This window comes from Crocodylus siamensis, chromosome 3 (assembly GCF_052110815.1).
Source record: "Crocodylus siamensis isolate JL-2025a chromosome 3, ASM5211081v1, whole genome shotgun sequence".
In the NCBI taxonomy this organism is placed as follows: Eukaryota; Metazoa; Chordata; order Crocodylia; family Crocodylidae; genus Crocodylus; species Crocodylus siamensis.
Window position 1 is genome coordinate 94,302,494 of NC_143397.1, and position 25,304 is coordinate 94,327,797.

General features: G+C 41.3%; 1 protein-coding gene across 2 annotated transcripts in view; it reads right to left on the reverse strand.

Moving 5' to 3' along the window:
• The window catches only part of LINGO2 (leucine rich repeat and Ig domain containing 2), a 958,258-nt gene that overhangs the window by 537,710 nt on the left and 395,244 nt on the right, over positions 1-25,304 (reverse strand). The window lies entirely within an intron of this gene.

A 25,304-nucleotide genomic window follows, 5' to 3' on the forward strand; every position in this document is an offset into this window, starting at 1 on the left:
GCCTTGACAACCCACTCCCACTTCCTTGAGGGGGTACACCATGCTGCTCTGGACAGAAATCTTGACAGCAATAGCTTCAGTGCCTCTTTCAGGTTTCGTGTGGGCATGTATTCTTCTCAAGGATACTGCTGAACATGTATAGACATGCCCGTAGTCATCAGCTATCAATTCCTGGAGGAAGGCAAAAGGATAACTAAGGCAGCTATTTAACAGGCTAACGGTGGTGAAAATCCTGTTGAGGAAAAAGCCCTAGGACCACAACACAAACAGCCAGCAGCAGGTCCAGGGTCAGGAGCCATGCTTGTGGAGTGGCTGTGCTGCTCTTCAGCAATCACTGGCAACTGAGGATGACTGTCTTCCATTATCTGTCTGCCTGAAGATGGCTGATGAGGCCTATCCAGGACTGACAGACTCTCCTGCAGCTTGGGCATGTATTTCCATGTGGGGTTGGTGGTGCTGGGTTCTTGTTTTGGTCCATGACATACTGTTTCTGCAGCTCTCACTTTTCTGTCTCCTGTTATTGTTGTGAGGTTTCAAATTACCATGACTTGACATTGATGCTACATTTTTTAAAGTTGGCCTTGAGGACATCCATAAAGTCCTTCTTTGCCCTGCTCTTGAGCGTATGCCTTGGCTGAGCAGGGAGAATCATACGCACAAGATTTTGTAGGGCTGTGCTGTACCTGTGCTGGGACTTACTCCTTGGGCGCTAGAGCCATGAAAAAGTGATGGCTCCAGTGGGATCTCACTTTGGTAACCTGGTGATCTCAGAGTTCACTGTACATGCAAAGTTCCAGCAGCAGCCTGCGCTGACCACAGTTTACTGTGCAAACACACCAGAGCCACAATGTTGTACCCCCTTGGATCCACCTCTGCAAACAGCCAGACTGCAGAGGTAGGAACAGAAAGACAAAGACAAGGTCCTTAGCCTTCAGTGGGATGGCTGGGAAAAGACAGAAAAAGAAACCTCACTTATGTACTTTCTGAGTTATTTGAATTGATCTCTTAAACACTATATTAAAACATTCCCAAAATAGAAGAATGAATTCCTAATAATACAGTTCAGAGGCTGAGTGGCAGCAAGTTACAGTAATAATAGCAATGCACTGATCTTTTGTGTAAAACAAAGTTCTGTTCAGAGGAGAGAAAGGGAAAAAGGTGATAAGTCACTCTTATTTAACCACTTAAATTTATTATATTAAGAAACATTCCATTTCTCAAGGGAACACAAACTGCAACATCTCTCTCCTGCCCCCTCATTCATTTTCATGAATTTGACCAAAAAAGGTGAAAGCTTTCAATTGGAGAGATTTCATACTTTTTGTTTCCTATGATTAAAACATAGCTCTTTGTACAGGAACAATCAAGGCAAGGACCAAAGAAGCAACAGAGAATATATTATTTCTGCTGCTTACAAATATCATGGAAGCTAGAAGAACGTTTGTCATAATGACCAAAAATTATAGTCCAAGAGAGATTTTGTAAATGGAAAACAGGTAAGTTGAGTTTCCCATTCATTCTTTTATAATTTAGGAGACCATATTCTATTAAACCGTGTGTGGTTATGGTGCTAAATATTAGGCCTGTGCAAAGCCTCTAGCATTTGCTTTGGATTCGGATTCGGCTAATTCAGGGGACAGTGATTCAATTCGGTGATTTGAATCACTGTCCTGAATTGATTTGGCTGAATCTGATTTGGAGATTTGGCTGCTGCTGAATCTCTGAATCACCCAGACCCATTCCTCGCTCGGTCTCCCAGCCACGGCAATGGACCCACCTGCCCCAGCTCTCGGCACTTGGAAAAAAAACCCCTGGACTCACTAGGTGCTGCTGGGCGGGGGGTGGGAGCAGCAATCTCCACTGCCCCCACTGCTCCCTGCTGCATGTGGGGCTCAGCACTTACCCCCCAATCCTCCCCCAGCCCCCCAGCCCCACATGGCTGCTCCGCCCACCCCAGCTCAGGCCCTTTAAGAAAAAAACCAACCCCGAACTCACTGTTTCCTTACTTATGGGGGGCGATCCCCACTGCCCTGTGCTACATGAAGGGGTCTTCCATGAGCCCCCCAAAGCCCCAAGGCCACTGCAGGAGCTGGTGAGACAAGGCTTTTTTTTTCTTAAAGAACCAGGAGCTGGGGCAGGTGGGGCAGTCATGGAGGGGCTGGGGGGGCTAGGGGCAGAGCATCCCACATGGCCTGGGGCAGTGGGGGGCTGGAGTCAGGCTTTTTTTTAAAGCACTGGGAGCTGGGTCAGGCGAGGCAGCCATGGGGGCGGGAGGAGCAGGCAGGGCATGGGGCCTGCCAGGGGTCCCCCCATGGTCCCCTCTCCCACCTCCTACTAACTGGCATGGAGTCTGACTCCAGCTCCCTGCTGCAGCAGGCAGGGGCTGCCCAAATTCTGGAAGTTCTCTGAATCTTTTCTGACGATTCAGAGAGCTTCAAATCGATTTGGACCTTTTTATTGGCCCCCAGATTTTATTTGGATTTGCAGATTTGGCCCGAATGGGGCCGAATCTCCTCTGAATCAAATCAGCACCCAAAGCTTCACACAGCCCTACTAAATAGTATATATTTTAGAGTGTTAGTTTTCTTGGACATGGGCTCTCTTTACTGAAAATCTGCACAATGCCAAAAGCACAAGGTGGTGGCCTCTAAGCTGTCACAATATATATGGCATACAACATCCAACAGAATGGGAATTCAAACTTAAAACATGAGTGTGTTTGTCAAAACACCTTAAATTTATTTAAACAACCTATTTTTAATGCGAGTGAAGAGACATATTATGACAAGATGCATCCTAGGGGTGGCTGTGACATTCCCTAGTGGCCATGTTAATTCTGCCTGGCTCCTACTCCATCCTCTCAGGCTCTCATCCAGCTTCCTCATCTGTGTTGCCTTGATAAAGATAATGAGGGGAGGTTGCCCTCAGAGACTGGGGAGCATTGGGTGCTCTTTTTCTATAGTCAGTTAATTTCTTCGGCTCAACCTGGCCCACCTAATTTGGGTTTAGATGCTGCCACCCATCATCTTCTGGCCTTGGGGCTCTGTTCCTCTTGCCCAAATTGTCTTAAGGGCTAAATCTGTGACCTCCATCCTCCCTTATACCTACTACTATACCTCATGGATGTTATTTTTCAGTGTGCTTTGCTTCTGTAGTGGCCTAAGCCCACTGTTGTTCTAGCTACAGACCTCCATCCCTGGCTTACTTGTTCTAGCCTGGCTTTCTCAGCCTCAGCCCTCTCTGGCCTCAGCCTCTGGTCTCCAGACCCCTTGGCCCTGTTTCAGTGTCTGGGCCTCTGGTCCAGGAAAGACTGTTCACAATCTCACCCAGCCCCCTGGTGCCCTATGCCAAGGCAAGCCTGCTCTGGTCTTGTGCCAGACCCTGGCCCTTTAAATGGGTTAGCCTCCTGAGTCCCTGGCTCTGCAAGGCTGTTATTCCCAGCCAGTAAAAGGTTTGGGCTTCAGCCCCATGCAGCCCACTGGGCTCTAGACTCTGGAAGGCTCCTCTGTGGCATTCTACCTGGTCCTTTTAACCATCCACATCCAGTCCCCCAGTGTTAATTTAGCCACGGTGCAAATACAAGCAATTGTTTCTAAACAAAAAGTCTTCCTTATTCTGAATCAATGGTATCCTGCAAACCCTCCTGCCCACTGAGCTCTCACCTCCCAGCTCTCATGGGTGGTTTGGATACCTTCCAGGCTGTCTCTTGCAGTCTCTCTCACAGGAGTTCCACTTCCTGCAATACGCAGGGCCAGACTGACCACCTTGTTTCAGGCAATGGGTTTATATGCCCTAAAGCACTCCCTCTTCTGGTCAGATGACTCTTTAGTCATACACAGGGGTTTCCCCTTTTTCTAATGCTCAGCCTACCCTTCCCTGCTGCAGAATAACCCAGCTGCTTAAAGCCTTTATTCTCAGGCCCTCTGGAAATCTATTCCACACAGCAAACTTATTGCAGTCCAGGTAACTTCTGCTCTGATGCCTACCTACACAGCAAGGTTAGCTTGCTGCACTTTCCTCTTAAATTAACAAGAGCCTCTGGATCCCTATTACAATACACAATGTACTTGTACCTCAGCGCAGATTCTCAGGTGCTGGGGAAGTCAGTTGATGTCACTAATTCAGCTTCCCCAAGAAAATGGATAGCACTTCAAAGAAGTGTTCTTTTGGAATAGTTATCTAACATTTACTAATGCATCTTGCACTTGGCCTGACTAGAGAAGATGAATGGGACCATCTATCTATAGCTTTTCAGACTTGATTGGAAAATGTGATGGTTCATAAATTTTAACCTTCTGTGAAAGTTGCAGAATTTTTTTGGATCCCAGCAAAGAACAAAAATTCTTCATCTTTCTCTAGACAGGAGCAGCTACCAAACATATCGGTCCTAATTTTCAGATGCACTGAGTATTTCTAGTATCATGTCCCTAATTTTCTAATGTGCGTAATTTTAATCCTACATATACTTAAATATTAGGTAGTCAATCTAGATAACTATTCTAGGAATCCAGCTGCTAATTTAGGTGCCCCAAAACAGATAGCTTTTAGTATGCAAAAAGTCAGTTCCTTCTTACAGTAAAGTACATGTCAAAAGTGCCGTTGATGTAAATGAACAAAGAAGTTCCTAATTAAGAAATTAAATCCATAGCATTTAAATATTCCATAAAGAGAGAGCATGCTTGCTGACTTCATTCTAATATCAAAGATGAAAGTTGGCTGTTTTCTGAATGGACTATTTTAATGAAGAGTATTTTATTTTATTTTTAAAATAGTGCTAAGGGTGACCTAAGACAAAGGTGTCAGAATTTCTGGAGCCCAAAGTTAAAGACCCACTTGGAGCAGAATTTTCAAAATTTAGTGTTAAATGGGTTTTGATAGATCTCTCTCTATGGATTTGTTATTTTCACAGTTCTTTTGAGAGAAGTTAAGTGATATGCAAGTGCTAACTATCATGTTAAAGGTGTACTGTGAAGGGGGACAGTGAGTAATGTGAGATGACAATCTTGATTTTGTTGCAGAGAACATTACATCATTTTTAGATCAGAGTTAGCTCCTCTTCTCCATCGTACCTTCATTTGCAAACATACTTTTATATGAAAGGGAAAAATAAAGCAAAGCAGCAACAATAGTGGCCCTTGTTTTCAAATCAGAAATAAGTAATATGATGAAGCAAATGTAGTATCCTTCACTGCCTACATGAAAAAAAAATAATTTGTTAAAATTGTGAATTCTCTTATAATGGGAGAGAAGAATCAAGTTTTACTTAACAAAAGCGGAGGTCAGTTTTGAGGGCAATAGACAGATTTTCCTTTACTAAAAAAGCAAAGAAGTTCTTTGATTCATAAATAGTGATAGCTAAAGAATGTGAACTTGAAGACAATATTTCATAGGAGAATATAATTGAAGATTCATATCTCCAGGAGTTTTAACAGGCTTATTGTCACCTTTTATTGGATTATTAGTGGGTTTTGGATTATTCCAAATAGTAACCTCTCTGATATACAATTGTTTGACTACTCATTTTTTTATTATAAACAGCCTCATGGGAGAACATTTCTATTAAAATTTAAACAGTTGGCATACATTTGTCCTTCCCTTTTGTCACTTCATAATAAACCATTCACTGTAAAATGGTGTATTACTAAGATTATGGATATGAACATATAAGACATTTTTGCTGCCTTGGAAATGACAAATTTGCAAGTAAATGACCAAATCATGTACAAATGCAGAAGAATCCATAGGAAAACCATGGTGTTTTCCAAGTCTCTTCTGAATCCTCCTTTTAGGGAAAAGTGCTCTCCTTTCTTGTACATGGTACAAGATTTCATAAACATTAGGGCTGGAAGGGACCTCGGAAGATCATCAAGTCCAGCCCCCTGCCCAAAGGGCAGGAAGTCAGCTGGGGTCATAGGATCCCAGCAAGATAAGCATCCAATTTGCTCTTGAAGGTGTTCAATGTAGGTGCTTGAACCAACCTCCACTGGCAGACTGTTCCAGACCTTGGGGGCTCGGACAGTAAAGAAATTCTTCCTTATGTCCAGCCTGAAACAGACTTCTAGTAGTTTATGACCGTTCGACCTCGTCATCCCTTGGGGCACTCTGGTGAACAAACATTCCCCCAGATACTAGTAGTCACCCCAATAAACTTATAGGTGGTCATCAGATCACCCCTGAGCCTGCACTTTTCCAAGCTAAAGAGCCCCATGGCTCTCAGCCTGTCATAGTAAGGTCTGCTTTTCTGATTTCTGATCATGTGCATGGCTCTTCTCTGGACACTCTCAAGCTTCTCCACAGCCTTTTTGAATTGTGGAGCCCAAAAATGGATGCAATACTCCAGCTGCGGCCTCACCAGGGGGCGGACATCCTTGGATTTGCTTGAGAAGGATCTATGGATGCATGTCAGCATTTTGGTTTCTTTACTAGCCACAGCATTACATTGCAGGCTTATGTTCATTTTGTGGTCGATAATGACCCCCAAGTCTCTTTCTTCCATAGGACTAGCCAGCATAGCACTGCCGAGCCTATAAGGATGCTCCAGGTTTTTTTCCCCAAGGTGGAGAACCTTGCATTCTCATCCACCCATTTGCTGAGCCTGTACAGGTCAGCCTGGATCACCTGCCTGTTTTCTGGCATGGATGCTTTGCCCCAAAGTTTGGTGTCATTGGCAAACCTGGCCAGTCCGCTCCTCACTCCAATGTCCACATCATAAATGAAGATGTTGAACAACATGGGTCCAAGGACACAGCCTTAGGGGACCCCACTGGTCACAGGACACCATGATGAGTGACTGCCATCAATTACTACCCTCTGTGTCTGACCGCAGAGCCAATTTCCCAGCCAGTGGATCATGGTGGACCCAAGACCACAATTGGCCAGTTTTGCCAAGAGGTGATCATGGGATACCAGATAAAAGTTTTTTTGAAGTCAAGATATATGACATCAATCTCTTTTCCCTTGTCCAGGTGATAGGTCACCTGGTCATAGGTGAGATTGGTCAAGCAATACCTACCTGCAACAAACCCGTGCTGGCTATCCATTAGGAAGTTGGTGTTGACCAGTCCATTAAGGATGGCCTCTTTAATAAACTTTTCTAAGATCTTCCCCGGGATAGAAATCAGGCTGATGGGCCTATATTTATAGGAAGAGAGATGGTTCTTGGGGTATTTGCACGCCCCTGGCAGACATTAATAGAACTGTGCAACTTGGATATGAAGAACTTTATCCTGGATCCCAAAATCTGCATGTGAAGCAGGGTTGGACATACCAGTTTGGGGACCTGGGATAGACCCCCAATTGTACAATTTGTAGGTGGGGAGCTCAGTATCAAGGATTTGGTCCCTTTTTTTTTTTAGCTCTGACCAACCAGTTGTTCAAAGGTTGCTGCTAAAGTAGCTGTCACACTACACATGTGTGTGGAATCTATCAACTGACACCATCCCCATGCTCCAGCACCTAAAGCTATCCCATCTCCAGTTGCCAGTGCTAAGGAAAAGACAACCAGGGATCAGGGACATCTTCATACCACTCCATGTTGCTGGTTAGGTTAAAGCCCTTCCATGCAGCTAGCATGGTGAGACATTGCCCTACCACACATTCAACTTAAGGTGCAAAGGAAGTCAGCTATAAAAATGTTCCACATATAACACTGAACATTTTTATGACTGGTTTTTCCTTTTGTCACATCATTAATTGCCTGAACATGTGGTGGGGTTACTATTTATGCCATGATTACCAAGTTAATCACATCATAAATGGATAACATCTGCCAGGTGGCATAGGGTATTGGGTGCAGCCATGTTGATCTCAGGACATAGACAGACAAGTCTTTGGGTAAATCCAATATCTTTTAACGAACCAACTAAAATAGTTGGAAAAATTCTTCTTTGCAAGCTTTTGGGTACAAAAAGAAGCGTGTTTGTACCCAAAATTTTGCAAAGACGAATTTTTTTCAACTGTTTTAGTTGGTCTAATAAAAGATATTGGATTTACCCAAAGCACTTTGTCTGCCAGGTGCCATAGACATCTACTCACATGCCTTAGCGAAGTCTTGTTGTACTTCTGAGACCTCACTTCTACAAGCAGCATGATGCTCTATGGACTATACTTCTCTGATTTATTTTCCACTTAAAGCTGGCCTAAATCCACTTCAGCAGGTCCTACAGACTGTGAAGTATCATTCCACATAAACTAGTACAGACACTATTGGAAAAAGATTACCTTCCTCTCTCCCAGACAACCTTTCACTGATAATCATGGAGTTCAGCCTGGATGAGAGCATAGAGAAAGGAATCTGTTGAATCAGTGGGAAGAATGATGGTACTTTAACTCACACTCCATATTCATGAAATATGTAAAACAGGGAGTTTATCTGCTCAAAAAAATAAGGAATTTGCGAATAAAATGTCAAAAGTGAATACCCCACACTAAAATTTTTACAACAATTTTCTGACTACTCCAATAATCACCTGTGATGTCAATGCAAAGCCAGATTTCTTTGTGCATTACCAATTAGGACAACAATGTAGTTCTAATGGTGATATGATAACTTGATAATAAAACAAACAGAGCTCAATTAATCTGCCTAATTTTTTTCTCATCAATAACAAATACTTCATTTTTTCACTTTTTTACTTAAACCCTCAGAGGCCAAAATCAATTGAGTGATATTTGATTATAATGAAGGTCTATTTGGACCTTGATTATTGTAGATCAGGGTGTCAAAATCATGTTGTGCCCCAAGCCAGATAAAGACTGCAGAGCACCTTGTGGCCCAAATGGAGACTAAGGAATGGGGTCGCTCTAGCCTGGGGCATATACTAGTAGTTGGCCCACAGCATACAGTGATAGCAGCAGCTCCGGCTTCAGCTCCAGCAAAGGGCATCAATGTTGCCAGCGGCGAAGGGAGGGCAAAAGCACAAGCCAAGTGGCTGCTTGCCACTGTGGTGACAGTGGTAACACACCAAGTAGGCACAGGGTAACCAGAGCTGTATCAGCCCTTGCTTCGCCTCCTGCTGCTGCTCACCATGTCCACCAAGGGCCCCAGATTCTGCAGCAAGCCACATCCCCCAAGTTCCACTTCCCTCTCTGTAGCCCAACAGGCCACACAGAGCAGCACCAGGGGCTGGATCTGATATGTGGGCCATATATTTGACACACCTGTTGTAGATGATTGATTATAAGAACTGTGTAGCGCTTCCCCCTCAGAATGAGGTTGACATGAGGTTATGACATGAAGCAAGAGTCAAGGATTTCTTAGGCTGATATCTTTTACTGGGCTAACTGTATAGTTAGAAGATTTGAATGTAAGATGTACATTCTGTCATGGGGCAGGGTCCTAAGAGCAGCCGTGATCTTTCCTGGTGCCCCCTACCATGCCAAGTCGGTGTCAATGCACCCTTGTTCTCGCCTGCCATGTCTTTGATGTCAAGAGTATTAAGGGAGGCTGCCTTTAGTCCTCCTTGACACGATACCCCTGACATACTTGTCTGTGCCCCGCCTAAGGTGACTCGGTGCCCTCACGCCTTAAGGGCTACGCGTGGCTCCTACCACCCCTAATACCATGCCCTAAGCCTTGCGGATGTCCCGGACATTGTCTAGTCAATTTCTCAGATGGCCTGCATCCTCATAGACGCTCTCTGGCCTCTCCTTCCTTACAGTCGCCTCCTCGGCCTGCACTCGGGCCTTTCCCTGCGCTCTCGCCCGCACTGGGGCTCTTCTACCGGTGCCCACTCTGGGGCTTCTCACAATTGGGGCTCAGGTGGCCGTAGCTGTGCCTGGCCCCTAAATCCCCTCCTCGGGTCTACAATTCCTGTGGGGCTCAGGCGGCCTCAGCCTTACCTGGCCCTCAATCCACTGTGCCCGTTCACAGGGCTGGGGTCAATGCCCCCTCAATGCTGTGCCCTCTCTGGCACTGGGGTCCCCACACCACTGGGGAGCTCCACTGAGGCCTCCTCCAACCCCTATTAGCCTCACGCGGTCCTCCAGTGTAACAAGAAACAACAGAATGTAATAACATGAGCCAATTGTCTACAATGCAAAGCTAAGCCTCCTGGCTAAAATGTAAACTCTAAACCATGAGGCCATTTATCCTCCCAAATCCCTACCAGGGATTCCTCCACCCGGTCTCCTTCCACGGAAGCTGTTCAGGCCATCGGGCTTCTCTACTCTGCCTGCTTCAACAGAGCTCCAACTTTCTCAGATGCCAGAGGGGAATTGCCTCTGGCCTCAGCCTGGCTTGTTTATATAGGCCAGGCCCTGCCCCCTTCTGGTCAGCTGACCAAACTGTGGTTGCCCCGGCAACCGGCACCTGTCCCTCTTTCTAGGAGCAGGGCGCTTCCGTGCCCTGTGACACACCTCCCCCCTTAAGTTCGAGCCTCACTAGGAGCGGGGCACGGAAGTGCCCTGCGACACATTCTTTTATATGAGAATTTATTTTTGGAGCATAGAATGTAATTACAAATCTTTATTCAGCAGCGGTTATTGCAAAATGAAATAAGAGAAATTGAAACAACCTTATGTTGTTTTTTTCCCCCTATGTGGCACAGAAATGTATTGCTTTTAAAGCTGTTTTTTTCTACCTCAAAATAGCACAGCAGTATGATCCTTAAAGAGAATGGACAAGAAAGGGGACAGATTAGCTCTATATTCCTATTCAAAACTGGTCTTGCCTATTGCACAGCTGTTTCTTAGACTGAAAGTTTTTTCTCAAGTTAACATGTGCAAACAAATAGGAACCATTTTCCCTCTTGAAGTTTAAACTAGTCTAAGATATATGCCACCCAGCAAATCAGAACTGCTTGATATTGCCAGGGATTTAACTTCCAAACAAAGTCTTGCGACTTTAAAATTTGCCTCAAAAAAACCAAAAAACCAAAAAAAAAAAACCGGCCTTAAGAAACCTTCTTCAAGCTGAAGTCTGAATTTGATTTTGGTCTCATCAAAGTTCATGTTCAAAGGATACTTCATAAAGCCCTGGAGAGAAGTGAAAAAAAAAAGAAAAGGAAACCTCTGAACAGGTTTAGTTTACCTGTCTGGTTTTTTTTATAATTCTTCTTCTGCTTCTTATAAAGAGCAGGGTGATAAAACACCACAAGCAATAGTTATGAATGCTCAAATCTGAAGGGGTCAGTAAACCTGTGAGTAATTGTATTTATTTGCCAGAGTTGCAACAAGAATCAAAATAAAGAAATAGTTAAAAGATGACTAGGAGACTGAAATTCACAGGTGCTTTTGCATATATGAATTCATCACTAGTATATTATCCCTGAACACCAGCATCTTTCAGATGGTAAAATCTCATCTACATATACATAAAAGTCAGAATTAAAGGTTGGATGTGTTCCTTCCACCACATATATATTTTTTAATTCTGTTTTTGAGATGTTGAGAACATTTGCCATCCCAAGGTGGAAAGTTGGAACTCATGAAACAATAATTCAAGTAGAAAAACAAAACTACTGCATTGGAGATTGAGGAAAAGAGAAATGGAATAAATAGGAGGAGGCATTGTTTTTCTGTATTCTGGACTGAATACATTTCCCATTAGGGCTAAGTAGAGCTATCTGGGGAGGCTAGATCAAATAAGAAATAGTCATCCAACCAAAGGTGTGTCAGGATGGCAGGGTCTAGTGGGGGGGAGGGTTGGGGTTGGATCGGGGCGCATTGGGAAGTTCCTGGATGGATTTGGGGGGTGGGGGGAGCAGGTGGAGTCCACAGTGGAATCAGGAGTCCAGGCAGGATCCACAGAAGTGTCCAGGGAATCAAGGGTGCAGGTGGCATCTGCAGGGGGATCAAGGGGCAAATCAGAGTTCAGGGGGACAGACAGGGTCCACAGGGAGTTGGTGGGGTTCAGGATGATTTTGTGGGATCAGGAGAGCTTACAAAGTCTGCTGGGGGACTTGGTGGGGGATCAGGGGCTATTTTTAGTCCCCCCACACTCCCCTGGTAAACCTATGCCACCATCCCTCCTTGCCCATCTCCCCACTGGGGCTTATTTCCTAGGGTTGGTGAACACTGATAAAACTGGCATCAAGAGTGGCTTGTGAGATAAGAGATTCAGAGTGGGGGGGGACTGGCTGCTGTGTCGGATGGGGAGGGACCACAGAGATAAAAAAAAAAAAAAGCCCAGTGCTAGGAAGGCAAGTAGAAAAAGCACAGCCCTTGGATTGGGGCCAGCAGCTGGGTTTTCTCAGCCCTAGGGATGTGCTGGGAACTGTACAAAAATTCAACTCACCAGTCTAACCTACATCAATCTGATCTGAGTGCACATCAGTTCAGGTCCATCTTAGATCGGATTCCATCATTTTTAGACTGGTCTATGTGCACCAAATTTATGCGTCGTTTGCACGATCTAACCTCCCTCTAACCCCTCTGAATGTCTCTACTTAGCCTAGAGGTAACTTTCACTGTTTTAGTTAGATTTGGATTTGTCCTTCTAAGCATAGCTATTTAACATCTGATTTAATCAAATCACTCACATTAGATTACACCGGGATTATATAATGCTAAATTTTGATAATTTCAAAATCACACTAACATTTGAAGAAAACTAAGATGAGGCTAGTATGCCGCTTAATACAGCAATACAACTGATTCTGCAATTTCATTCAAGACAATGCAAATGTAAAATCCACACAGTTCTGACTGCTGTGCTGAAACTCTGGTTTTCAGACTCCTGCACTTGATATAACAACCTTTCAATCCATCTTGCTCCACATGGTACAAACTGCTGCCCTGCTTCATCATGGAGAATATTACTTCAAAGAACAAGAATCCCTGTAAGCAAGTAGAGTTTAATCCTACTAGGAGTTAACCATCCTCAACTCCAGCTTTCTCCAGGGAGAGTTGAGGGTGTTGAACCAGTCTTCCTAATAGTTCTAGGGATGTGACTCCTGTAATATAATGTAAATGTGAATTCTTAGCCTACAGAAAATTATACACTAAAAGTGTAATGTCTATTATTCTCTAGTATACTCCATTATGGTCCAAAAATTCACAAGAAAATTACAGCATGTTCAGAGAGGCCCCCATCCCAAGGAATTTATAATCAAATTGCAACTGCTTTTCACATTAGCTTTCTTCAGATTAAGCAGACAATCTATATAACAATCCATTAGTAAGAGAAAGGGGAGGGGGTGAAGAAACCGGTTTTGTTTTAGGATGCATCTAGGTACATGAGCTGTTCCAATTAAATTAATGGATGGTAGGATGGAATAGTAGCCATCAGTAACATTACCAAATAAATGTCTTGTACACTTGAAGGTAATTATTCAATGGGACAAATAACATCTTTAAAATATAAACCTTGTGTTTATGTTTGATGCTAGATTGAATACTAAGGTCACCAGACCTTGGTACATGATAACATATACTTCAACTTACCCGTATCATTCCTGCAATTATGAACACATTAATATATTGCTCCTCGCATCACTGCTACAGAATAAATAATGCATTCTTAGAATATCTAGAATAACATAAAATAAAGTTGTCAACACCAATAAGAGTAAAAGAAGTAAGACTAAGATCAGTACCAAAGCCTTAACATTCTTTAAGTAAGAGTTCTTAGAGTGTGCCATCTTAGCCAGATGCTCTCTTAGTAAAGCCTCACGGATAGAAAACTGGACTGGGTCTCAAGAGGTATAGGTTCTCTTTTGATTTCTGTCACCTTGCATTAGGCAGAGTTACTTCCCCTTTCCTGTGCTTCAGTTTTCCCAGCCATAGAGTGAGGGTGATGATTTTAAATGTCTTGGTTAAAGTACATTGAGATTTACTGATGAGTAAAGAGCTAGGTGTTATCTATTTCTAGACAAACTATTACAAATGGCAATCTCTACCCTCAATTAACAATCCTATCACTTTGGTCATGAACATTTTCCTTTTACCCAAAAAAGGAAAATAAACTCAAACCCAGAAATGAATTCTACCAACCTTTTACCATCTATTTACATTTTTGGTGATACTAGCAACTATTTCATGTTATGTGGAACTCAAATACAGAGGTGTGCAATGACTACGTTTTTAGAATGAAGTTATACCCTAAATGGAAGGCCCATAAGCTTTTAGCTACATCTGACCTATATCACTTTTCATTAAGACAGACTGAAGTGATGTCTTTAAAGGTGACGAGATGGTTGAGATCATCCCTTCTCTCTAAGCCCTTTAAGTAATCAGCCACCATAGCTGCCACAGAAAGTTACTACAATCACACAACAGCTCTGCAAAGAGGTTACATTTACTAGAATAGGCAGACCTTAACCCCCCAGGCCATAAACACCCTTCTGCACATAGAAACTAGCATCTGTAGCCTATTGTACTTCTCATAGTGGTTCTGCTTTTTAAAAATAGATTATATTGCAAAACCAATTAAATTGTTACAATTGCTAAGTACATAATTGTCTTCAAGTTATATACTCAGCTTTCCTGCCACATACGTCAACTGGCAGTAGACTGATGAACAACATGTAATTCTCAAACTCAGTACTATTCATTGCTTCTGTGGTTTAATTTCCAATCTGAGAATTTCCAATTTTGGTGACAGGGTCCTATTGATAGTGCCCTCTCTGATTATTTGTGCTCCTTTGGTTTAAAAAAAAAATTAGTAATCCATGCATAATAAAGTTTCTTGTTTTAAATAATCAAACAACTGGCAACAGAATGCACATGCTAGACAAAAGGTGCATACAAATGTCTGCTGTACCTGGGCTATCATCATGTGGCTTCCTCTAAACTTTGTGATCATAGACTGTCAGTGGTATGCACAGATATTCACCAGTCCTGGGAATGAAAATGGCTGAAATTGGTTTGAGATAAACCTGGTTGAACACAGTATCAGACTTAACTGACTTGGGTGAAACCGGTTTATGCAATGTCTGTCCCAGGCCCCTTACTGGTTTAAGATAAATCAGAGTCCCACAGCATGCCCTGGCATGGTCTCTGGGCAGGGCTGCTCCACAGCAGGGCTGGCCCCTATCCTCTGCTTCCTGGCTGGAGCTCCAGCAGAAACTTGCAAGGACAGACCACCTGCCCAGCCTCTCACTGCTAAGCAGGGATTATTCCCCCCGCCTCTCTGCTTTACACAGACACCTCAGCATTAGCTAGCAGACCACATGCTGGCTATAGTCCATGCTGTGGGAGACAACAAAGGCAGACAGGCTTTTTGGAGTTAATCAACAGGTAGCTTAATGTCCTTCCTAGGAAAAGCTGTTTAGGAAGCATTTGGAGAGAGGCTTTGTTTTCTTAAAGGGCTGATAAACACTGAGTTAGAGGTGATAAACATTCCGTGCTGGGCTACTCAGGTCGGGGGTGGGAGGGGGGCAGGAGAGGAATAATAAGAGCGTCCTGGCCGGGTCTGGCCCTGCCCTCCTCAGCTCAGTCCTATGGAAAGGAAGGGAAGGCTGCTCTAGTGGCCACCCCAGATTCTAACCTGAGCTACTGCAGGCATGTGCCTGCATTTCTGGAATGAAAAGGGAATATCTATGACCTCCAAATCAGTTCAAGCTTTGCAGGTTATACTAAACTGCAAAGATTGAATCAGTTTAGGCTCAGGCTTTTCGAATGTCTGTCTCTAGCCTAAACTTTTTTAAGGAAGAAGTGAACTGGATTCTATTAACAACTAAGCATTATCAGTTGGATTGTTTGCCATTTTCAGATACCTAAAAAACAGTTTTACCTATCTTCACATTGAGCATAGGCATTTAAAGCACCACTCAGCACCAGCATGAAGATTTAGGGACCTAACTTTAGACACTCAATCTGAAAAACTGTGTGCACAAGAGATACACAGAACCAGGAACAGTTATTTTTGAAGTTATGCTTCAGATTAGGATTGAAACTGTACTTTTAACTAAACCATATTATAGAAAGAAATGGTGGTGGGGTGAGGGGTTATCCTTAAAGTCCATCTACATTGATAGAATTTGCTCAGTTCTCATACTGTAATTACTGTTTCTGAAGTTACAAGATATTAACCTGTTTTTCATCTTCAAATTTTGTCACATCTATAAGTAGAACCTTCCCGGACTTTTAATATTGTCAGGATGATAATTTTAATTCTATGATCATAGTTTTAATTTACATTTCAGAAGAATTTGAGTCACGAGAAGTTCCTGTCAATTTTTTCTCAATCATTATCTTTTCACCTTGCTCCAATTTATCCTTTCTACTTTGGATGAAACTTAAAACAGGTTCACCATCTATTGTTCAAATACGGCATACATAGCAGTTAGTTCTGTTAACTGTAAGACTAGATCCATTGACACAAACATTTACAAAAGGAAGTTAAACTAAAAACAATAGTACTTCAATTGATTATCCATTAGGTCCAAGGTTTCCATTAACAGATATCATCATGCACTGAACCACTGTGGTAGTAATGCTACAAATATATTTTGAAAGAGAATGGGGGGATGTACATATGCATTTTCAGTATTTCTACAGAGCAATATATTATAAATCCAGATTATGATTGCAATGGCAATTCATTAAGCAAAAAGTAACCAACCATGTTTTGGGGAAGGCAGAATGAAGCAGAACTCTTTGGGGGTTTTTTTGAATGAAGAACAATTAGAAGGAACTATGAAATCATTCAACTCCCTCAGCACTGCCTACTACTACTACTGCTGGGCAGCTGGTTTTAAACTGGGGGGTGGGAAGCAGAAATCAAAGCAGGGTGCAACTGCATCACTGTACTCCCCCAAGATCAGGCCTTGTTGAATGCCACCCTCCCCATCTCCATGCAGCTGTTGGACAAAAAAAGAGCAGAAAAAGGAGCAGCCATCTTACAGCATCTTCAAGTTTCTATTCTGAGGAGAAAATCAGCTTCCCTGCTTAAGACATGCACCCCAGTTTAATACAAAGGCTAAACTTTGGTAAAAGGTGTGGTATGCAAAAAACCACGGTTACCTTGTGAACACCTGTAACCCTCCTATTAATATTTCTCCTCACCACAATCTGAACCTTCAAGACTGTAGCACAGATTCCTATTACTGTTGCTGCAATTTAGAGATTATATGTTAACTGAGAATTCTGTAATCCTGGAAAAGGGAAAAGGACAGGACAAACAGGTATATAAAGACAGAAGTGTTTTGGTAATACAGTAGGCCATACCCATATTAACATAATTAATCATGCATTTATGCGGTCCAGGATTAAGGCGCATACTCTCCTCAATTTATCCATATGTGTTTTGTTTTTTTGTTTTTTTTAAATTCTCCCCCTTTTCCAAGCCATGATGGGGACAGCATCTTCAAAGACTTCAGATTTCCCATGGACGCCTATGGAATCCCAAGTGTCTTTGTTGTTTGGGGAGCTGGTCCTTTGATGTTTTATCTGCCCTGAACACTAGCTACAAGATGGTAAACCAAAATTTCCTACAAATCACTATTTTAATTTCTAGCACATATTCTTAAAAAAAACCCAAATGGTTACTCTATGGTGCTGTAAGGAACACCAACAGAAGCCCCAGTAGGACCTTGTGCCAGAATGGCCAAAAGAAGGAGTCAGACCCACTACATTGTAATCCAAAACTATCCTAATACAAATGAAGGGAGGAAGGGAAAAACAGTGATAGGGAGCTTCAGTCTTCTGAAGACCTAGGCAGAGGTTTAAATAAATGATGGAAGTGAAGCAGCTAATCATCTCCCATCTCTTCTCTTATGCTCTACAATGTCTGCATCCTCAGGGCTGTGTATTACCTGTAGGCCAAAGTCTTCTATCTGGAGTTACTCAAAAATGTAAAATTAAAAGTTCACATAATAATACACTTCACACTAAATGAATCAGTTATTTTCTTATTTTTAAAAAGTGCTTCTAATTGTAAGAAGATGCCTTTTATTTTAATTCCTCTCTGAGAAAGTGGGAAAAAGAAAGTATGACAAAATTATGTTTTCATTTAATTAGAAACCAATATTTCAACTTTTAAAAGTAATATGTGGAAAATAATAGATAAGCATGGAAAAGATTTTTTCTCATGTACTTCATTTCTCAAATTTTCTCATAGGAAATGTCACATTTCCCAATACGAACATTTCAAAGGGGATTTTTCATTTAGAAATTTTTGCAAGAAAAGTTACTCTTTTTCAGCAAGATCCATTTCAAATGCATAGAGCTGGGGTGGGTGGATTGGTTTGTTTGTTTTTAAGTAGCCTTTTAATAAAGACTGAAGAAAGGGCTAGTAAATAAATGCAGGTCATCAAGTGGTATATGTCAGTTTCATAGTCTTCCACTGACTATCACCAATCAAGAAAGGCTTTAAAACACAAATCAGAGCATTACTATTCAACTACGACTGAGGGGTAGAATCCAAACATTGGACCCAAGGAGTGCTGAATGCCTGCAGGATTTGGCCAGCTGATAAAGAAAGCTTACTTTCCACTAAACCCCTTGACTACAGCTACAAGAAAGGCTTACAGTCCCCTTTTATTTAGTGAGCTCGTAACACCAATCCTCCATCCTCATAAATCTTCCAGGAAAGATTCGTTTCAAGATTCAATTACTTCTTTATATGATTTGAGACTGCAGACTATTTAGTAATCCAGAAATGTGTCATTGTCCACTGGATGTAGTTTTGTTAGCCATTATCTATCTACCTGCTGCTAAATCCAAATATATATTTTGCTGACTACAGCAACAATAAGTATGTTCTTATAATTTATTCCTGAACAATGAATGGTCCCTCAGTAAGATGAGTTCCTATCATTAATTTTTCAGCAAAGTTGAAGCATGCAATAATGTGATGAAATAAAGCTGGGGTATCAGCAAATGATATATTTTGTTGCTTATGGAACAGAAGCAGATCACATCCAGAGCAAAAAGAGTAATCCCTGAAGATGCAGAGTCCAGAAAACTCACAGAGCTGCTATGCATGAGGTACAGACTCTCATTTAAGGTGGATCAGATTTTAATATGATTTATTTGCTATGCTGAATGTTGAAGTTTTTTCTTTTCGCAGAGTGCTTTTTTCTCCCTCCTCACCCCTGCATTTTAATTTCCACCTCAAAATCTGTCATCTTTTCCTTTTTCCCACATACTGAGTTTCCCTTTCAATTTGTTTGATGCTTTGTATCACTATTTTAATCACTATTTCCTCTCTCTGTATTTATCACCTGTTTTCACTTATAAAACCTTGATCTACACCTGGGTCATCTTTGAGGTATGCTAAAATTACCCTTCAAGCTTTCGGCCCTCTTTGTAGCTCACTTCCCTCCTGCAGAGCATCCCAATATTGCTGCTAAAAGCATCAACTATTATTCTTAGCCCTGTCAAATCCATTGCCTGGTTTCCTCTCCCCCTTGGACATCAAGTCCAGAGTACCTTCACATTGTATGTGTTTACAATGCTTGTGTACATCTACAACACTTCATAAACAATAAACCTAGTTTTCAGTTGCAAGGGAGAAATCACAAGTGAAGCTAAATAAATAGTGCAAGAATGGTATAATGTATACAGTAGAAAACTGGGGAATGGGGAAACCTGGGTTTAATGCTGGGTTCAGACAGGTGTACATTGCTTATGGAACCTCAGGCAAATCACTTGATCTACCCTATATCTCAGTTCCATATGTGTGAAATGGGTTACCCCACCCAGGCTAACAAGGGTGTCAAGGATTGATCCAACCCCTAACAACTATGAAAGTAATGATGAGGTGCTCATGTGAGGACTACCTAGACAGAGTGAGAAATCTAGAAGTTAACAGAAACATATGATACTGTTGTCAGATATCGTCTTTTCACCTTTGACAAAGTCAGTTTATAATTTTAGAAACTACACATAAAGTGAATCTAGCAGCTAAAAATATACAGTATGTGTAAAAGAGCACACATTTAAGCACATAAGTAATGTTACTCACTTGGCTATTCTTACCAAATTAATTTGGCATACTTCATTGCAAGATCAAGCCCTTTGTGAGTATTGCTCATATTCATTTTCACACACTACAGATTTGATGCATCTATTCTATGAAATGTTCTCATCATTCAAACCATTTACACTTGCCAGAGTTAGAAAGGCTATCAAAGTAGCAGGGCTAGAATTTTCAAGAGTAGCCTCTGTGAGTTAAATACCAAGATTTTCTTAAAATTTGGGTGTCTAACTCTAGGTTCTTTTGATAATAGAAAAGGTACAAGGGGCAGCCCTGCTTGGAAAGTAAATGCTAAAAAAATGCAAGTAAATCTAGTGTCTCCCACTGAAAAACAGTGATAGAAAAAAGCTTCACATTTCATTAGGAAAACTTCAAACTGAAAACATTTCCATTCGCTGCAAGTTCCAAGACTGATTCAAATTCTGACTGTCATCTGATGTAAATCAGTGAAACACAAATGAAATCACATCTGTTATGCTGCTTTACACCTCCTGGTAGTCAGTCCTTTAGCATTCACACAAAATTCAACAAATAGGAAGTTGATGGAGTCAATCATACGTGAAAATCAGAGCTGCAGAAAGATGCAGTAGGAACAGCAGGAGTTTAAATAGTATAGATATTGCAAAGACAGCTTATGTTCTGCCATTACTATTGAAACTCAGGTGCCTAAACCTGCCAGCATTCTACCGGAGCCTGTGTTATGTATAAAAACTCCTGCCTTCCTCAAACCTCAGGAAATAAGCAGAAATTCACCAACACAGCTCCTGTGGCAAACTCCTGGATTTCCTTTTAGGCTTGCCTAATGTTGATCTTAACATCTGACAGACATCATAAAACTCATGTGGTTGCTGCTTCCTGTTTCATTATTTCATATGTATAGAGACAATATCTTTTAAAAAACGGATACTAGTTAGCTAGCTTTTTGTTTGCATTAGGTTCAATAGATAGATGCTATTGTGAGTCTACCATGTACAAAATGGTATGTATATGTGGAATTATTTCTAAATCATTTTCTCATTAATAATTTTCTAATTATTTGTAAATAATTTTCTCTTATTTAGAGGGCTAACTTTTCAAGGGGAACGAACATACAACAGTCTCCAAATCTGTGATCATAATGAGGCAAGCAGAAATATTTGTAGTGACAAAAAAGCCTGAATTTTTTATCTCATACCTTGAGTGGCTGTGCATGCAAACAGATCATTTTTAAATAAAAGTAGTCTTTCCAACCTAGACTCTTCATTTGAGACAGGAATATTTTGCCTCTAATGCCACCAGATTTACCACATATATATTATATTCTACTTGCATCAGACTTTTTTAATCATTACATATTCATTCCTAATTATGAATGCTTTTTCTATTGGGAGCATGATAGGACTGGTACTGTATGTGCCAATACTTTTATACCTTTTCCTAAGAGCTTAGCTTCTTGCAGACCGGTGTCTGTTTCTGCCTCCTAGGTAGCAATAGTTCCTTTTCAAAATGCCATGACAGCATCTACACTATCCTGTATTCAGCTTCAATTTAGTAATGCACTTCAGCCATGCCAAATAATGTTTCTTCAAGGTTTTATTGACCCATAATTGTTCTATTCTATTGCCCTGCAGTTGGTGACCTCCAACAGTATGTCCTATGAATGCCAAGAATGCTTCTTCAACATTTAATGTCAAGTATATCAATCTTCTTCTCAGCAGCATTCATCAAATTCCAAGTACAACAAAGTAGAGAAAACAGCACTGCTGTTCAGTTTCATCTGACAATCTGGTTGCTTGCAATCTACAGTTACAGAAAAGCTCAGAAAAGTAATTGCAAGATCAGCTTTTACAGGAAATATTTCACAACTACAAGGAGCATACTGGAATATATACTCATGAGACACATAAAAACAAGGCAACAGCTATATGCAGAGCAATGTAGCCTCTAAGCATCTCTGTGTGGGAAGCCTCTCTGTACAGCTGACTAAAACTGTTTAGGCAATCATCCAATGGATGTTAAATGCAGATGTTACCTAGTACTGACATGAGTATGATTTTTCACAGGACCAAAGGCTGTCATAGCAGGGGGACATCATTCTACTAACACACTAGGGTGACTGCACTCAGACATGGGAATAAGTGATCTGTAGCCTGCCTGGGAATATGTGGTGTGGATATCTTCAATATCCAGCATTCAGTGATGAAGCTAAGAAGTTCTTGGAGCCATGCTGGGTAAACTGAGGCAGAAAGCAGTGTGTTTGTTTAAGGAAGTTTATCAGCACACAGCTTTGCACTAAGCTCTACTTCAAAGCAAAGAGTAAAAGGCCCATTATTTCATCTACATTAAGCTCCTGGAAGAGCTAGGAATATAACCCAAACAGTCTGACACTGAAGAACAAGATAACACTTAGCATTAAGGGCATCTGTCTCTTTATTCAACTTCCAGGGTCACTCATTGCTACATGTTGTAACAGAAGCATGTTTAAAAGAATTCAGGGTGTTAAACTGTCTTTACCTGGAAAATGTTATGCATTTATATTAAACATTATAAGCATTATATTAAATACTATATTAAACATTAATATTTCTTTGGATCTCAGCAAACAGCTATCAGCGAACAGAAAAAAAGTTTTTCCCCATTAGTAAGCAGAAAATATTTTCAGGTATATGAACTCATTTTCCAGTATCAGAATAAACCAACCTACTCTATTCAGTTTTGGATTGTGTCATACCTTATCTTCATAAGGTCTCCATTTAACTATCATAAGAGTATCACCCTTTTAGTGACACTAATTTTATAGAAAGTTATTCCTTTCCTTACTACCCACATATTCTGTGATTAATCAATTGCGGCACAATATTGTAACGTGATGAGTTTTCAATATGGGCTATTTTAAAAAATGCAAAAGTAAAAAACTTAAGCAGTAAGACCAGATAAGACATGTAGGATCCTATATGCTATGCTGTGATCAAGGCATGGAGGAGTCAAGGAAAGACTTCATTCTTTCAGTAAGACACACAATCTAGAATATGTCATTGTTTGTGACAGCAACTTGAGGGGTCCAGACACTGATTATAAAACAGATTTTTTAAAAAAAATTTCTGTGTATGCATCTCCTGCAAGAGCCCATAAACAGCTTGCAATTAATGCCTAACTAGCTGCAAATGTTTCAGCTTCTCCAAAATAGTTTTCTTTATTTTTTCCTGGCTGAATCTATTCAACAATTCAGCTCAGATTTTTTAATAATTTCAGTTGCCATTAAGTTACATTATTGGCAAATAGTCCTCAGAACATTTTGACCCAGCTTTAGCAGACATTAGCAATGTGGAAGTGAATGAATATTGAGGGATAGTTCATCATTTTCAAATTGTTAATGTCCACACTTTAATGGAAGATTCTGTACCCTGACTCCCTGGAATCTCAATGTTGTAACCCTGTAGAATCCACTCAACCATTCATCCTTGTGAGGTGGGTCAGCGATTAAACTGGATTAGGGGCCAGCAACATTTTCTAGCACTGGAATGACCCAGCTTGGGTCTAAGTTGGGCTGGCACTAATGCAGGCATTTCTGTTCTTCTCATTGCCCTCCCCCCTCAAAGCTTCCGCTACCTAGCTGTGAAGCAGCATGGGCAGAGCCCCTGCCACCAAATGCTGTCAAATCCATGGCTCCATGTATGCCAAGCCCAGGACTAGATCATCATATAGCTGTACATACTGCTTGCATTTCTTTGCTCTGCAGTGCTGTCCACTATTGATAAAACACTCGGTTAACCTTACTGTAATCAAAAATGCTTTCCCCCTCAGTGTCACCTACCCCAAAACACACGACCCACACCAATTAAAAATATCCCACCTCGCTACTGCTTGTTTCTATGCATCAACAAAATGCATAGTCCTGCACAGACCACATTCTAGACAAGAGACCCAAAACAGGCGGCTGTACTGGGAAACCCAGACAAACTGACATCTGGAATGCTTTTCTTTTTTCTTTAATTAACATTATCAAGCTAATATTTTTTTTTGGTCTTGATACTCATTTGTGATAAACTTAAAGAAACCTCATTTGCAAAACATAGGTGCTCAGCACTTTCTAAAAATCAGATCTCTCTAGGATTTTTCAAAATAAGTACCCAAAGTTTTGGCCACCATCACTTAACATCTTGGATTAAGCTACTTAGAAAGGACTTGAGAATTTAAAATACATTGTTATGCCCACAGGTTCTTTAAAAAAAATTACATACCACTTTTGTGTCTATTTCTATAGTCATTTTAATATGACTGTCCAATTTTCCATTTCAGTCTGAGGTACAAGAGATTCTGAGCATCAAAGTAGAGCAGTTCTGCTATCCATTATTCATTTTAAACTAGGCTTTCTCCGTTGTCACTCAGAGATAAGCTCTCTGTTTTTATTGAGAAAGCTTAATCAAAAGGATTACAAATCCCCTGGCTGAGATCATTTAATCAAGAATCACAGATTGTACAGTACAGCTATTAGTAATTTTGTTTTTTTAAGTAGAAACAAGTATCCTATAATGAAGGGAATTTTTGGTATTTCTCTACTTAGAGTATAGTTGGCTTGATTCTGCTCTCAGACACCGATTTTAGTGAAGCTCCTCCTGATTTTCAGTGACAATGCAAAACAAGAGAGTATGGTTTAGTGTTCAAGTGGTGGAAATCAGAGCTAAATGTTACTCTCAGCATCCCTACTGTAGATACACTGCATGATGGTAAAAAGTGGCTTGAACCAATACCTCTTGTCCTAGTGAGTTGTAATAACAATAAAGTTGAAGAGTGCAATTTACAATAAAATAGTATCATAAGATTTGCACTAGCACAGGTACCTTATTATGGGTGCATCTACACATGTGCTTTACTGCAAGCAGACTAATTAGCTCTGCAGTAAAGTGTCACTGTGTACACGTGTGCCTGTATTTGAGCGCAGTAAAGTAATTAACTCCTCAATCATTGCCACAGAATAGTACTGTCTGGGACAAGCACTATCTTACTGTGGAGTAGTTACATGCGCCGAAACGCACATGTAGACAGTGACCAGGGCTGGCTGGGGCACAAGGGTGCTACAGTGCTGGGGCTGCCTGCTGGCTAGCCCTGAATTGTACCCTCATGCCCCAGCCAGTCCCTCTGCAGCACTGTGAACCAGGGTGGAACAGCCCTGAGCTGGCCTGCTCGCCCCCTACCACCCTGCCAGCTGAGGTTGCTCTGCCCTGGCTCAACATGCTGCAGTCCCAGGAGTACATGTAAACACTGTGTTCAGGAGCAATAAACTCTGTGTTCAGGAGCAATAAAACTGTGCCAGAATTTATTGCTACTTGCTAGCTGCATGTGTAGAGGCACCCTATAGTTATAGCAACAGCTAACACAAGAATATAGACAGCCCTTTACACAACACATGCCAGCATTTATGCTCCTTCAAAACTAATCTCCCCACATGCTTTGCCATCTTTTC